Here is a 15347-nt window from a genome sequence, read left to right as displayed (position 1 = left end):
GTTTTTTTTATTTTAATAGTAATTTTTATATTTTTTGAATTAAAAAAAATAAAGTAAATAAGTTGGTAGACAAAAACATCACCACACCCCAGTCATAGACAAATTGTGACAAAACTGGTTAAAGCTTAAGTGGTTTTACCAGTGACAAAAATAACAACACACCTTTTAGCCTAAGCTAAACAACTAAACAACATGTTTTTTGAAAGAAAAAAGGAAGATACTTTGAAAACTATAATAATACGAAAAAAGAAAGATACTTTGAAAACTATAATAATACGGAATTCGTGGATAAAAGTTAGGGTTTCTTATATGTGATGGTTTTTTAAAACAATAATATTTTCTAAAAAAAAACAGTTTATTACTTATTTATCATATTAACTTTTTTTTAAGTCAATTTGAGAGCTTGTAAAACTACCGTCACAAGGTCGATATCATCAGAAGGGGTATTTTGTGCAACGCATGAATCTATATTCTATAATAATAATAATAATAATAATAATAATAATAATAATAGTATTTCACGTCATTAAGTTTAGCTGTTTAGTCCATGTCAACGCTTTCTGTAAAATGACTTAAAATAGAAAGTATAATATTTTGAAATGATTTAAGTTCTAAACTTTTTAGGTTATAGTTTTCTAGCATTTATTCGTTTCCAGTTATTTAATTCATGTGGTTACTGGTTAAAGAAAAACTGCTATTCAACAAATACGTCAGCATACCAACAATGTGCATTAACTACCTGTTGAAAATTGATATCTAAAAACTCGAGACACTGTTTTTTTCATTTTGTTCACGATTTTGTTTTCCGTAAAATGTTTTACAAAATGAAAGCATGTAGCGGCGGCTGTTGCACTAAAAATGGTTGAAGACCTTTTATATATATAAAAGGGGAAAAGTGAATATATGTTATAGCCCACACAAGCTTAGGTATGCAACATAAGAAACGTTGTCGTTTTGAGCTAATTTCAACACTTAATCGATTTGCTTGATAACGTAACGTTGTCGTTTTGAGCTAATTTCAACACTTAATTGATTTGCTTGATAACGTAATATTTCAAGCGTATCTTGTTTCCTTTATTTTCGGTATCACATGATTTCCTCACTTTCAGAAGTCGATTGTGTTTAACCCGAAAAAAAATCATGTCTTGTAAACTGGAATCAATATTTTGATTAGAACGAGAAAGTATACAGGGTTGAAATTGAAATTGCAATTGAAATTATAATTTTTTGCTAATCGATTGTCAATCTCTGTTTGTTCTCGATTGTTGTTGTTCGAATGTTCTACACCATATTCAAGACATTGTTGCAGGTTAGTTATTTTTTTGTAAAATAAATATTCATTCCTCACCCATTCTTCATGAAGGTTGAACTCCCCCTTCTCATCAAAATTCTGATTTTCCCACAAAATTACAGGTTGTTTCATAGATCGCCGATTCCGTAATTTCTGGATTTATCTCAAAATCCGATTTTTTAACAAACTATCGGTTTAGAACCACGAATTCACTCTTCGGCCAGGTACAATATGTGTTTTTACTCCTCAATTCTTCTTATTTGTTGTTGTTGGTACCCTGATCGGCAACTATACTTTTTGGTATTTTAGTATAAGTTTTTTTTTTTGAAACTTCATAAGTGGTGTAAAAGCTACTTTCTATTGCAAAATCTTGTTGTTTGATTTGTTTATATCTTAGAAATAGTTTATTGACTTTTTTTTTTATTTGATGGTAAATGTTTGATATGAATGCATATAAGGTGTTTGAGAAAATGCCCACTAGGATGGAACAATTAGATTGGTTTTGGAAGGCCATAGTTTTCACTCATATATGTGGTGGTTACAAATAGCAGGTGAAATCAACAAGTAATTTTCAACAAAAGGATATAAAAGTTGGTAATGAAAATGGAGTTAGTGCCTTAACTTTGTGGTGTGTTCGTTCAAATTTTACTAAATTAATTGAACAAGCAAGAGACTCCCCGTCAGAGATTCAAAAACTCAATACTTTACTGATTAGTCTTTTAGATGATCAAGCGATTAGAAAAAAAAAACTAATGTTTTTTAAAATGTATCTCGAGGTTCTTGCATGGGAATTTCACAAGTCGATATGATCCCTCAGTTATCTGTCTGGGATCCTTTTGGTCCAACTACAACCAAAGGGCGTCCTAAAAATGCAAGCAGACTTAAGTCTTGTTTAGAAGTGCCGAAAAAACGAACATGCTCTTATTGCTAAGGATTGGGCCATTATGCCACTAGTTGTTCAAAAAGAAAGGTCGTTACAAACTTATTAATTTTCATGATTTTCCTAATCTCATAGTTATATTGATTATCTATTTAATTTTTCATGTATCAGGTCGATGAATCGCTGCAAGAGAAACAGTGATGGGATGATTTTTTTTCCAGTTTTAGGACCTGTTTCAGAACTTACTTCAGTTTTTGAACCTGCTTCATTTTCAGAACCTATTTTAGTTTTCTTACAACTTTAGAATCTGTTTCAGTTTTGGAATGAAAATTTTGAGTTATGAAATTTACTATTAAATATTAAATGCATAGGTATGGTGTATTAAAATATAGATACTTGCTAAAATTTTGATTTAGATAACTGTATGGTTTTTTCTGTTTTGACCAGAAACGATTATAAATAATCTGGATTCTATGTTGAAATTCTGTTTTGGATAGAAAGCATGCACATTGCTGTTTTTGGAAAGAAAATTCTTTATGGTGGTTGTTTCATAGGTTAAAAAGATAAATATGTTGATAATAAATGTTAAAAAGATAAGTAGGTTGCTATTACAAGTTAAAAAGATAAGTATATTGCTATTACAGGTTAAAAATATTAGTAGGTTGCTATTGCAATTTAAAAGATAAGTAGTTTGTTTTTATAGGATAATTGCTATTTCTGATAAAAAAAAATCCAAATATGTTGGTATCTCGGTGAACAATGAAAAGTTGGTATAGTCTAGATCTGATGGAGATGAATTAGAGCAATTGAGTAGGAATCTGGTTGAATGATTAGAGTAAAATCATTGTTAAAATCTATGGTTGTCATTCAAGATGACAGTTTCACCCTAATTTAGAGTAAACTTACTCTAGAAACATAATACCTAACCATTTCTTAACTGAGCTTATTTATACTTTTATTCACCACCAACTTAGCTAAAAGGACTATAATACCCTTGACACAAACAAACATAAAAGTCAAACAATCCCCTACAATTACTTCCTATTGTATGCATAAGTAAACCTCAAATAAGGTTTACCAAAAGTTCGTTGGTATAAATACATAGGTCGTTCGGAAAAATAATTAATGATACAGTTATATATAAAACCATGTTTGTCAATAAACAATTTTGTTCTAATGACTATCAACAACTTCTAATTTTGAGCACACTTGACACATACAAACACTACAAAAACTTTTTTTTCTGAACACGGTGAGAAACCATCAGTTCCCTTGAAGCTCATGCTTGATAGTGAGCATATAACCTGTCGAATACTTGTCCATGTGGAACTATTGTTGGATAGTTTACAGCCACCTGAAATGACATGAATAATATGAGAGATTGTGGATGTTACACATGATAGGATTGATAACCAACAGAGGTTGTAGGAACAAACAAACATGTCTAGAAAAAGAAATAAACATACATTTAATGAGACAAAAATCATAACGGTTTATTAAGAATTTAAAGTAACCTCACCTGAAAATGATAACCAACAGGTGAGTAGCACATGAACCAACTTTTATATCCTTTTGTTGCATACCAGACAATGTAGTTACCAAAAGTAGCTTAATAAGTTGAAAATATATCTTAATAAGTTGAAAATATATATATATCTAAGTATGGTCACAATGTAGTTACCAACTTTTATATCCTTTTGTTGAAAATTACTTGTTGATTTCACCTGCTATTTGTAACCACCACATATATGAATGAAAACTATGGCCTTCCAAAACCAATCTAATTGTTCCATCCTAGTGGGCATTTTCTCAAACACCTTATATGCATTCATATCAAACATTTACCATCAAATAAAAAAAAAGTCAATAAACTATTTCTAAGATATAAACAAATCAAACAACAAGATTTTGCAATAGAAAGTAGCTTTTACACCACTTATGAAGTTTCAAAAAAAAAAACTTATACTAAAATACCAAAAAGTATAGTTGCCGATCAGGGTACCAACAACAACAAATAAGAAGAATTGAGGAGTAAAAACACATATTGTACCTGGCCGAAGAGTGAATTCGTGGTTCTAAACCGATAGTTTGTTAAAAAATCGGATTTTGAGATAAATCCAGAAATTACGGAATCGGCGATCTATGAAACAACCTGTAATTTTGTGGGAAAATCAGAATTTTGATGAGAAGGGGGAGTTCAACCTTCATGAAGAATGGGTGAGGAATGAATATTTATTTTACAAAAAAATAACTAACCTGCAACAATGTCTTGAATATGGTGTAGAACATTCGAACAACAACAATCGAGAACAAACAGAGATTGACAATCGATTAGCAAAAAATTATAATTTCAATTGCAATTTCAATTTCAACCCTGTATACTTTCTCGTTCTAATCAAAATATTGATTCCAGTTTACAAGACATGATTTTTTTTCGGGTTAAACACAATCGACTTCTGAAAGTGAGGAAATCATGTGATACCGAAAATAAAGGAAACAAGATACGCTTGAAATATTACGTTATCAAGCAAATCAATTAAGTGTTGAAATTAGCTCAAAACGACAACGTTTCTTATATTGCATACCTAAGCTTGTGTGGGGGCTATAACATATATTCACTTTTCCATATATATATATATATATATATATATATATATATATATATATATATATATATATATATATATATATATATTGTAGGAATTTATAGAGTTTGTGGTAGAGATCTGGATACCAACTTGGATCGTGAGAACACTTTCCGAACTGATATATTTCTACCCTATGTCTGAGTTACAAGAAATTCAGCCTAGGATAATCCAAGTGGACATTTACTCGATTCTAGGCACAGACATCGTAAGCCAATTTGCTACAGAGATATCATTAGAGCTTGATGAAAACGAGAGTTAAAATTCGTCACCCTCTTCTGAGAAGGAAGATCCGTTTATATATTAAATGAGATTAGAGTTTTATTAGGATTGGGCCGTCATTAGTTGCTTTGAAAGCAAGTCAGAATTATCCGGATTTAATGAGGATTTAGGGTTATCAAAACTAACGAGTTTTGTTAGTTTTACCATAATCACCCTTAAGAAATTGAATTTTCCACTATGTCCCCATATGTAAAATTTGGTGAGGTTTTGGGGCTCTGCCCCTAGACCCCAGCCAGAGGCTCTGCCCCTAGACCCTGCCAAAGGGGCGCTGGCCCTTTGAAAACCCCGGACCCAAGGGTGCTGCTCCCGGATCCCCGACTAGTCGTCGAACCGGCTTCTAATTTGATCTTATACATGCGTGCACTCCGCACAAACCCCCGTACATATATTAGAATACAAATTATGAAGCCATTTAGCTCACATGTTAGTTCCAGTTACTTAAAATGACATGGTGACACTAAAATCACCAAAAATCCTCCCACATTTTAGTGTAACCCTTGAACAAACATACCCTTATCAAACAAACCAAACTAATACATAATGAAAATATCGAAACGATTGAATTTCCACTTAGTATCATACATTTGCAAATATTCGAGAATCAGGGTGTTCTAAGAATTGAACCCATCAACCAATTTGAATACCGGAAAGTAAAATACATATTAGTTTATTGAATTTCTAGCAAAAAAACAACTTGACACTATTATAAAGCCGTGTGTCCCAATCCTCTCATGATCGTATCAAGGTCAAGTCCACAACCTCTTGAAATGCGGCTACACTTCACAATCACGTAGGTAACTCCTTTCCATGTATCTGCACATACACTTATGAAAGGAATTATTAAGAAGTTAAACTTCAACCTGGTTAACTTGCAGAACCGAACACATACCTGGGATGAATACTTCATGTGTTCCAATCTACAAGTATGAGCTTTCCACATTGAATTCAACTCCTAACATTATATTAGGAGGGAATTGGGTGTCTCATCGTTACAGAATTAAATGGACTTTCATCCCATCCCGATTACAGACTTGTGCACTAAGTCTCTTGTCAGAATTAAATGGACCCCAGGCAGAGGCTCTGCCCCTAGACCCCCGCCAAAGGGGCGCTGCCCTTTGGAAACTCCGGACCCAGGACGTTGCCCCCGGACCCCCGACTAGTCGTCGAACCGGCTTCTAATTTGATATTATACATGCGTGCACTCCGCACAAACCCCCGTACATATATTAGAATACAAATTATGAAGCCCTTTAGCGCACATGTTAGTTTCAGTTACTTAAAATGACATGGTGACACTAAAATCACCAACATATATATATATATATATATATATATATATATATATATATATATATATATATATATATATATATATATATATATAACAAAACAAAAAAATTCATCAAAACATTAAAAAACACACCCTTCTTTTATAAAACTCAATGAAACCAAAAATCTTCAATTCACCACTACGTTTTCAAAACCATAGATCAAGTTACTAATATTAGAAGGGTATTATGGTCCATACGAAATTTATCGACAATATTTGTTGTGTATTTATAATAAAAGATTCAAGTTCTGGGTGATGCCCCCTTACACAAAAAGACACCAATACCACCAAGGGCCAATGCTATTACTATAGAAACCGCAACAACATCAAACTCGGGTCCATTTCTTTTCTTGAAGATCCGGTCTTTATGTACTCTTTCTCCTATTTCTTCATACAGATGCTTGCTAATGTTGTCCAATTGATGCATGATTTTTCGTTGGCTTTGGACTATTCCTGATATCTGTTCCAAATGAAGATGTACTTAGGGTCTATTTGGTACGATGGAATGGAAACACAAAGGAATTGTGTGAAGAATGTAATGGAAAGAATGAGGTAATGCAATGGACCATTACATTCCATTGTTATGTTTGGTTGGCTCAAACGAATGGAAAGAGTTACTTATTCCATTGTTATGTTTGGTTTGGCTCAAACGAATGGAATGAGTAAATTCATTTAAACATGTTGTTTGTTATGTATAATTAGAAAACTCAATAAAACTAAATTGAAAAATAAATTTTAATTAAATAGAGGCATATCGTTAAATAAACTGTATATAAACGTATTTCATTTCCTTTAAAATATAAATTGTATGTATTTTAAATAATTGAAAAAAAAAAGAATAAATTAACCACTTAAAAAAATTGTTGACAAATAAAATTTTTTAAATACCATGAATCATAAAATGGAAATATAAAAAAAATATATTTTTGGTTATTTTGGGGAAAAGAATTAATTGAAGTTTTGAAACTTTTTAAAAAGATTAATATTATTGATGATTATAAGAATAAATGCCATTTTTAATTATAGCGTATCATTCCGTTCCATGAAGGAATGAAAAACACCTCTCCCCCCATGGAATGAATCAGCTTGTGAGAAGAAATCACATTATGTAAGGAATGCTCCATTCCATTCCTTTGTGGCAAACAAACATTATTCCTTCATTCCACCACAATATTCAAATCCATTCCCTATTCGATTAACACTACCCTTGCATGATCTCATTGCCATCGGACCACATACTACTACAGCCACATTGTGGCTAATACATACTGGTGTATCAGGCACATGTGATGTATGTATGGTTGTATCAGCAACATAATGCGCCTAATCGTATCATTGAATGAGACGCATAATGCGTTTGATGATATTGTTAGGCGCATTGCCTATGTATCATATGATGACTACACAATAAAAAAATGAAGATACGTACCTCTTCCATGAGGGGAGAATCCTTTGCCAAGTGAGTGGATGAAGTAGAATGGCAAACCTTAGATTCGTTTGGGAAACCATTTGTAAAAATGGAGGTGAAGCATGAAGTTGAAGCAACTCCATTACACGACTCGGTGTTTTGTAAGTTTCCAGAAAATGTTGTAAAAAACTGTGAACTTTGAGCATCAATCCGAGATGTGAACTCATCCATACGATCATTTAAGTTAAAAATCTGCTCTGAGAGATGGCTAATTGCTCCCTTGAGAAGATGAAAAAGCACCATAGTCAAACAATTTTACTTTTAGAAGATATTAATAAAATGCCCTAATTAGTGATTACCTGGATCGTCGTTGTGTCTGTTGACTCTGTGCTCTTGTCGTCAAACCTTGGGCTGTCGATTGCGTACCTAGAAGGAAATAACGACACAACATATATAGCTTTATACAAAGATGGGGGCTAAAAGCCAAAAGAAGTGTGGCACCTCTTATTGAAGTTATTCGCTGTTGCAGCAAAGGAAAGGGTTTCTTTAGGACTTGACAAAATTTCATCATCTATGCATAGTTTCGTTTTCAATTCCTCTGGGAGTACCTACAAGAACTCTTGAACATGATGAAACTGTATAAAAATCACATCATCCAAAGTTTAAAAGTTAAATAATTATACCGTGACCTCATTTACAAGCTTTTCAAGTTGCATTAACTAGACATATGTACGTGGAATATATGAACCTTCCAATCCCAATTGCTCAGCAACGCATCTTACAGTTATTCGGTCTCTTCCTTGCACCTGACAATCAAAAAAATTAAACGAAAGACACCATGAATTGTTTTGGTATATAGTTGAATAACCTAACTTTATGGATATTATAATCGGTTTAAGTTTTGTTCTAATTACAAGTTAATAAAAAATAAATAATAGCAAAAAGAAAAAGAGATGGGTTACCTGAACATAGTGACGATTAATTTGTTCGAGCCAATCTATTTTGACACAAACTCTATCATCAGAAAACACATGGCTACTTCTTTTCAAGATAGATGCTATTGTGTACCCCAAGGCCATTAAACCACCAAGAAGCCGCACACTAACTTCAAAAGTTATCCTTGGAGAGATTACAAAGGGCGAATCTGTGACCCATTCCTAAAATTATTTGTGTCATGTTACTCAAGTGTTTAAATTTGTAGCAAGTGTAATCAATGTACACATGGAAAAGATTATAACAAGAAGAGAGTAGAGGTGGCAAAATGGGCGGATTGGTCAAAGTAGATTTAGGGCGATTTTTAAATTGATATTATCTAAAAAAGTTAAATGCAACAAGTAGCAATGTGTTGTCATTGATTTGTTTATTATAACATCCTACTTTCATTTTTTTTTTCTTATTACAACATTATAAGATGAAAATTCTAGCCAATTATAGCAATTCCAGCCATAAACAAATCAGTTTTCACTGCTATAAGAGGGTAAAAATTTCAAACTACAATGTAATAATTTGAAAGTGCAATGATATAACTAAGTAGATTTTTTAAAGTATCTTGAAAATTCTATCCAATTATAGCAATTCTACCCACCTACAAATCCGTTCACTTCCATAAGAGGGTAGATTTTTCAAAGTACAATGTAGTAATTTGAAAGTGCAATGCTATAATTGGGTATATTTTTTAAAGTATAGTGCCTTATTAAGAAAAAATTGAAAGTAAAATGTTGTAATAGAAATAGAAAGAAATAGAAAACGCTGTAATACACAAATAAATAAAACTATAAAAGTGGATTGCTATTTCTTGCATTTAACCCTATTTAAAATAATAATCTAATTTTTTTCAACAAAAAAATTCAGGAAGCTTTAACACTTTCAACTAGTATGATCCTTTTAAACTATTTGGCTGGTACTCAAATCGACCCATTTAGGGTAAAAAAAAGATAAAATAGTTAAATACACTAAATAGCAATGTACTTTCATTAATTTGTTTATTATTGCATTTTACTTTCATTTTTTCCTATTACAACATTGTACACTGAAAATTCTACCAAGTTATAGCAAATTCACAGAAATACAATTAGTTTTTACTGCTATAATTGGGAAGATTTTTTAAAGTTTGATGTCCTAGTAAGAAAAGATAAATTTAAAGTGCGATGTTATAATTGGGTTGATTTTTCAAAGCACAATACATTAACGACAATAAAAAAATTTAGTGTTTATAATATAAAGAAATAAAAGTATGTTGCTAGAGATAAACCCACCAACCTATTTTGGAAAAAAAAAAAAAAAAAAAAAACGAGTCGAAATTGCCAACAGCTCTAGTAGAAAGATTCAAAAGCAAACCTCAAACATGAGACTATATCTTCCTTCTCTATTTCGCATCCTCAAATACGATTGGCATGTTTCTGGATCTTCTCCGGGTGGTAGAAGTTATATATCATAAGTCTCCTCCAAAGTGTCTGTTTGTTCATCTGACATTACAGACTTCACTTTATCCACACTTACATTTCTTGATGACTGTGACAAAGATATCAAGAAAAAATTGAGAAGATCGACATCAAAATTGTTTCAAATTTGAACTTCATAGGAAAAAAGTTGGGCTAAATTCAAGAAACAACATTGTACAACATCCTGCCTTTCATTTCTTTATAGCACAATATTGTACTTTCAATATTTTCTTATTAAGGCATTGTGCATTGAAAAACTATTCAGATATAAAATTGTACTTTTATCTTATTTTTCTTATTAGGGCATTGAACTTTGAAAATTCCACCAATCATTGCTATAATTTGGTGGATTATTCAAAGTACAATGTTGTAATAATAAAAAAATGTAAGTAGGATGTTATAATAATCAAATAAATGAAAGTATGATGTTATTCTTGCTATTAACCCAAGTAAGTTTCTGCAAAAAAAAAAGGTTATCCTTCTAGCAACCATTATTGTTCTGCTACAAGAGCATCATGTGAGATGTAAATTAGATACAGAGCTGCCAATGGCCCACTACGTGATTGACATAAGAGCCAAGTACAGGGAGAAAGCTAAAACCTTCAAAATATAAGTTGGACTCTGGAATCCCGTAAAGGGGTTAAACTTATTCACAATTTTAATATGAGCCATCTTGAGATCCGGTTCTATAAATGCCTTGTACATTGGATAAACCTGCATGAAAAAAAAGCACCTTAGAATTCTAGAAAAGATGTTTGTAACTGAAAGTACAATGCTATAATAGTTGAGTAAGAAGAGACCGTTTCAGATATCTGGTAGATTATTTCTTCGGGTTCCTGCCCAGCACGTTGTATGTCCCTTAAAACCCGTTTTACAAGATCAAAATGAACCCCACCTGTAACAGATACTCGAAGATCCAGTAAAGGACGCAACTTCTCGCTTAAAGCATAAATGCCCTCAATTATCACAATACGAGAGCTCGGGACTTCTAGTCTCCTGTTATCATACATGAAGATCATCAGTTCCAATTTACTGGGATCAAGACTGATGTCAATATTTACGGGGACTGAGACTGATGTCTGTGCAAAAGACGTGAATGCCATCCTCTTCCTCGACATACATTCACGTCTTTTGCACAGACAAGTAATCTAGGGCTCGTTCTGCCCCACCTTTTTGTACGTGGGACAAAAAGTTGCAACTTTTGTCTCATTCCTAAAGCACGCTAAACGCTATACAACATGTTTTATCCTGCGGAACAAACGGAGCTGAAAGGTTTGGTTTTACTTATAATATTCACATATTTTAGACTTTAAAATGATGCATTTAAACTTCAACCGACTGAAAGAAAGAGATAGAAACCTGTAACCCGTTCGGGAACTAGACTTGAAATCATATACTGGAACTTCAACCGATTTCCCATCCTTCAAATCATAAATGTTTTTCAGCAACGTGTCATAGTCAGTCAAACGAGGATCTGTTGCAAAAATACATTATAGTATATGTGTTTATAAATAAGGTACACGTGGACCCACAATCCACAGGGATTGTAAAGTCTTACCATCAAAGTTATCATCAATCACACGGGTTCCATCATTGTAATTGTCCATTGAAATGACAGCGACATTTGGCATAAAGTTTAGTATTTTCTCACTAAACGCGGTTTTTCCAGCACCGGAAGGACCAGCTAATCCAACAAGTACAATCCCATCGGTATTTTGGACTAATAATTGACAAGCACGAATTACAAGAAAGAAACCCTTTTCGAGCATCTTCAATGCTGGCAATCTCATAACGATTACAATCTTTTCTCTTAACTAAACCAACTTGATCTTTCAAGAGACCTTGCTTTCTTGTTGTCAATCCACCCATGGAAATTTCTTGAGTCATTATAAAAACTGCTAAAATGAATCAAAGAAACAAAAAACGTGAATAATTTATGAAAATATGTACAATACTGTTCAATAGATGAGATCACTATTGGATTTTTTTTTTTTTTTTTTTTTTTTTTTTTTTGGGAGTTACATTGAAAAATAATGGGCTGGAAATAATTGAAATGTACACAAGATATGTAGTCAAATTACATTAATAGTAGTGAAAAACATGACAGAAGTTGAATTTGGAAGAATTTAAACTCATTCACTATTTCACTCCATCATTTAAGAGTTTAAGGTCAAATATCGAAATGGGGAGTTCACCATTTCAAAATTGATTTGTTTTGAACTTTGAGAGAGACAGAAATTGCTAATTATGTTAATTTCTTGACAATTACTGAAAATCTAAACGTTTATTTTAAATTCGTAAATAAATTTACATCAATATTGCTATTAAAGCATAATATTTTGAAGTCACAAATCAAAATCTCGAAAGTATTAACAAAATGTTGCTTTGTTAAATAGCAAAAAATCATACAAACAAACGTTTTGCGGATTCAATCGAAATAAAAAAATGAAGAACACCCCACATCAACATGAATATTTTCTTCCGGAATAAAAAAAAAAAAAAAAAAAACAGTCATACGTTTCTAAAACTTAGAATTGGATTTTAAAAACCACAAACAATCGACTTATTCAAAACTACAAAGAACATCAATAGAAAACTTTACCAATGAGAATTCCCTTTTTGTACAGTATAACTGATCAATGAGAGAGCTTTACACAATGGCGTTGAGCTCTGATGCAGCCGAAAGTGTACAAGGGTAGTCAGCAAACAGGCATGCTTACATACATATTCATATATATAAAACGCATTTTCTCTGTTATTAAACTTTCTTCCTTGAAAAGGAAAAGGGGTTACGATTTTTCAAGATTTTTTTATTGGAATCGGGAATCATACAGGATTGCTAGTTTGCAGAAACTCTTGGGAGAGAAGGAGAATATATATACACACACATAAATATATAAACCCTTCGAAGCAAAGGAAATATCGGAGTAATTTGATATAATTATTGTTTACCCTTTCTTTATTTTAGGCTATTGGGGCCATCATACTATTATTATTATTATTATTATTATTATTATTATTATTATTATTATTATTATTTTCAATTCATATTTTTGAGATTTTATTTATTGAAAAACAAAAAACACGCATTAGTTTGTAATTTATTTCTATTTTGGAGTAATTTTCATTTGAATTACTAAGATATTTTCCATATTGTTATAAGATAGAATATAGTAATTTTGCACAAAATCTTTTTTAATATCTTAAGTTTAGAACCAGTGATCCAGAACAAAATATAATAGGGCACATCTTATATATAAAAAAAATTAACAAAAAATTGAAAATAGAAAGTTTTGAGATTTTTTAGGGTTTTTTCTTTTAAAAATATTACAAAAATAGTTTTTTTTTTTCCAGCAAAAATGGGTGCAAAAGAAAGTATTTTTATGGGTAGTTTAGTAAAATAGGGGTTAGGATCCAGAGGGTCCATGCCCCCTTTATACTACATTAGATCCGTCACTATTTAGGATCCTATGCTTATCAATTTTGTTCACTTTAATCTCTTAATTTTCGTTTTTAGTTTGCAAGTCTTTATTTGTTGCCTAACATACTAGACTCTTAGAATTGAATTATTAAAACCTACTATTCATACTATGTAATATCACATCATTAAATTATTATCAGAAACTAAGTTTATGATATCTCTCTCTATCATATGTAACTCATAAGTTGCTAGAATGATCATGATCTCTTTCTATCCTATGTAACTCATAAACATCGGTTGTTATATTTGCATATATGGAACATATGTGAACTCAATAAAGACTAGCATCGACACGTATCATAGCTTATGTATTTATTTTCACTCGCAAACCGTTACCGACTAATCGTAAAGGCTATATCTCCAATGTCAATTTCGTGTACATCACTATAAAACATTTGTCCAATTTATGACGTTAAATACTACGTCATGGATGATTTCTCCGTCCTTTTTTAGACTATTACATAATATAAACATTGTCTATTGCTTTGTTTTCACCACTATTTACATAAAAGGTTCTTTTTTGACATCATATAGATATGTAACAAATGGTATATGTTCTTTATCTGTAATGTTCCAAAAATACCGAGTAAAATTTTCATTTTTATTAAGTCAAAACCATTCATTCATTATTCCAAAAGACGATCAGAGTAAAAGTATTTTCAAAACATTAGAGTAAAAATCATAAACAATCATTGCAGAATAATCTTTAGGGGATGCAGTGTGATCAAACCGGACCCTTCCTTTTTGAAAGCAGAAGTACCTGAAAACATTTTTAAACATAAAATGTAAGCACAAAACTTAGTGAGTTCCCCAAAATACCACATACAACATGTATACAAATATAACAACATGTGGGTGTCTTGGGTTCGTATTAACCCCGAGCCCATTTGACTCTATGTAACAGCTTGTAGCTGTGTCGGGTCCGTATCAACCCCGAGTCCATAATGACTCTATATAACAGCTTGTAGCTGTGTCGGGTCTGTATCAACCACCGGGTCTGTTTCACCCCACATACATAAGCATACAGATATATAAGCATGAGCCACAAAGACAACAAGCACATACAAGCATATCAGCAAGTGTCACAAAGATAACCATCATCCTACAACATAATCCAGTGGGCCGACATTTGTGCCTTCGACCCACAAGTATAGTGAAAAGACTCACCTCAACGATAACAAATAAATCTCACACCCGAGCTGCTGGTACGAGAAACTCCTCACACTATACATATCTAATACAACCCTAATTTGCAATTAAAAAAGCAAGAACGATCTGCGCGGACAAGGTTTGAAAACTCAAACCTTGAATTAACTTAACATCAATGTCTGCTACTAATGAAGATCCAATCAAGTCTGGTAAAACAGTCTTGTCTCGGAATAGAGATATTTAACAAAGTGTTCAAGATATGAATAATAATAAGTATAAACAATGTAAAGCAAATTAAGAACAATAAAAATGTAAAAAGAGAGTGATATAACTAGATGATACTTGGTATTGATGTGAAATAGAATGTCGCACTCGTGTATATAACACTAGAGTTACAATTCCTTAAATAGACAAGGAATGACAAATAAGACAAATCTGCT

General features: G+C 32.0%; 2 long non-coding RNA genes and 1 pseudogene across 3 annotated transcripts; 1 reads left to right on the top strand and 2 right to left on the bottom strand.

Annotated features, from left to right (window-relative positions):
- Nucleotides 1–1037: 1037 nt before the first annotated feature.
- On the top strand, nt 1038–2653 carry LOC145167293 (uncharacterized). Its single transcript, XR_013741034.1, has 4 exons — nt 1038–1309; nt 1414–1515; nt 2068–2261; nt 2343–2653. It is a non-coding gene; the product is annotated as an uncharacterized LOC145167293 (long non-coding RNA).
- Nucleotides 2654–3187: 534 nt separating this feature from the next.
- Nucleotides 3188–4709, bottom strand: LOC145167292 (uncharacterized). The gene is made up of 3 exons (XR_013741033.1): nt 4428–4709; nt 4222–4323; nt 3188–3525 (listed from the first exon to the last, which is right to left on the bottom strand). It is a non-coding gene; the product is annotated as an uncharacterized LOC145167292 (long non-coding RNA).
- Nucleotides 4710–6630: 1921 nt separating this feature from the next.
- LOC145167291 (inorganic pyrophosphatase TTM2-like) lies at nt 6631–13106 on the bottom strand (annotated as a pseudogene). Its single transcript, XR_013741032.1, has 12 exons — nt 12880–13106; nt 11836–12172; nt 11637–11751; nt 11078–11273; nt 10878–10991; nt 10174–10347; nt 8799–8993; nt 8520–8642; nt 8338–8444; nt 8196–8262; nt 7858–8115; nt 6631–6888 (listed from the first exon to the last, which is right to left on the bottom strand). The product of XR_013741032.1 is annotated as an inorganic pyrophosphatase TTM2-like (transcript).
- Between the last annotated feature and the right edge of the window lie 2241 nt (nt 13107–15347).

The sequence above is a fragment of the Lactuca virosa genome, chromosome 3, assembly GCF_052849685.1.
Source record: "Lactuca virosa cultivar CGN04683 chromosome 3, Lactuca_virosa_CGN04683_v6, whole genome shotgun sequence".
NCBI lineage: Eukaryota > Viridiplantae > Streptophyta > Magnoliopsida > Asterales > Asteraceae > Lactuca > Lactuca virosa.
This window is presented reverse-complemented; position numbering and strand designations above follow the sequence as displayed.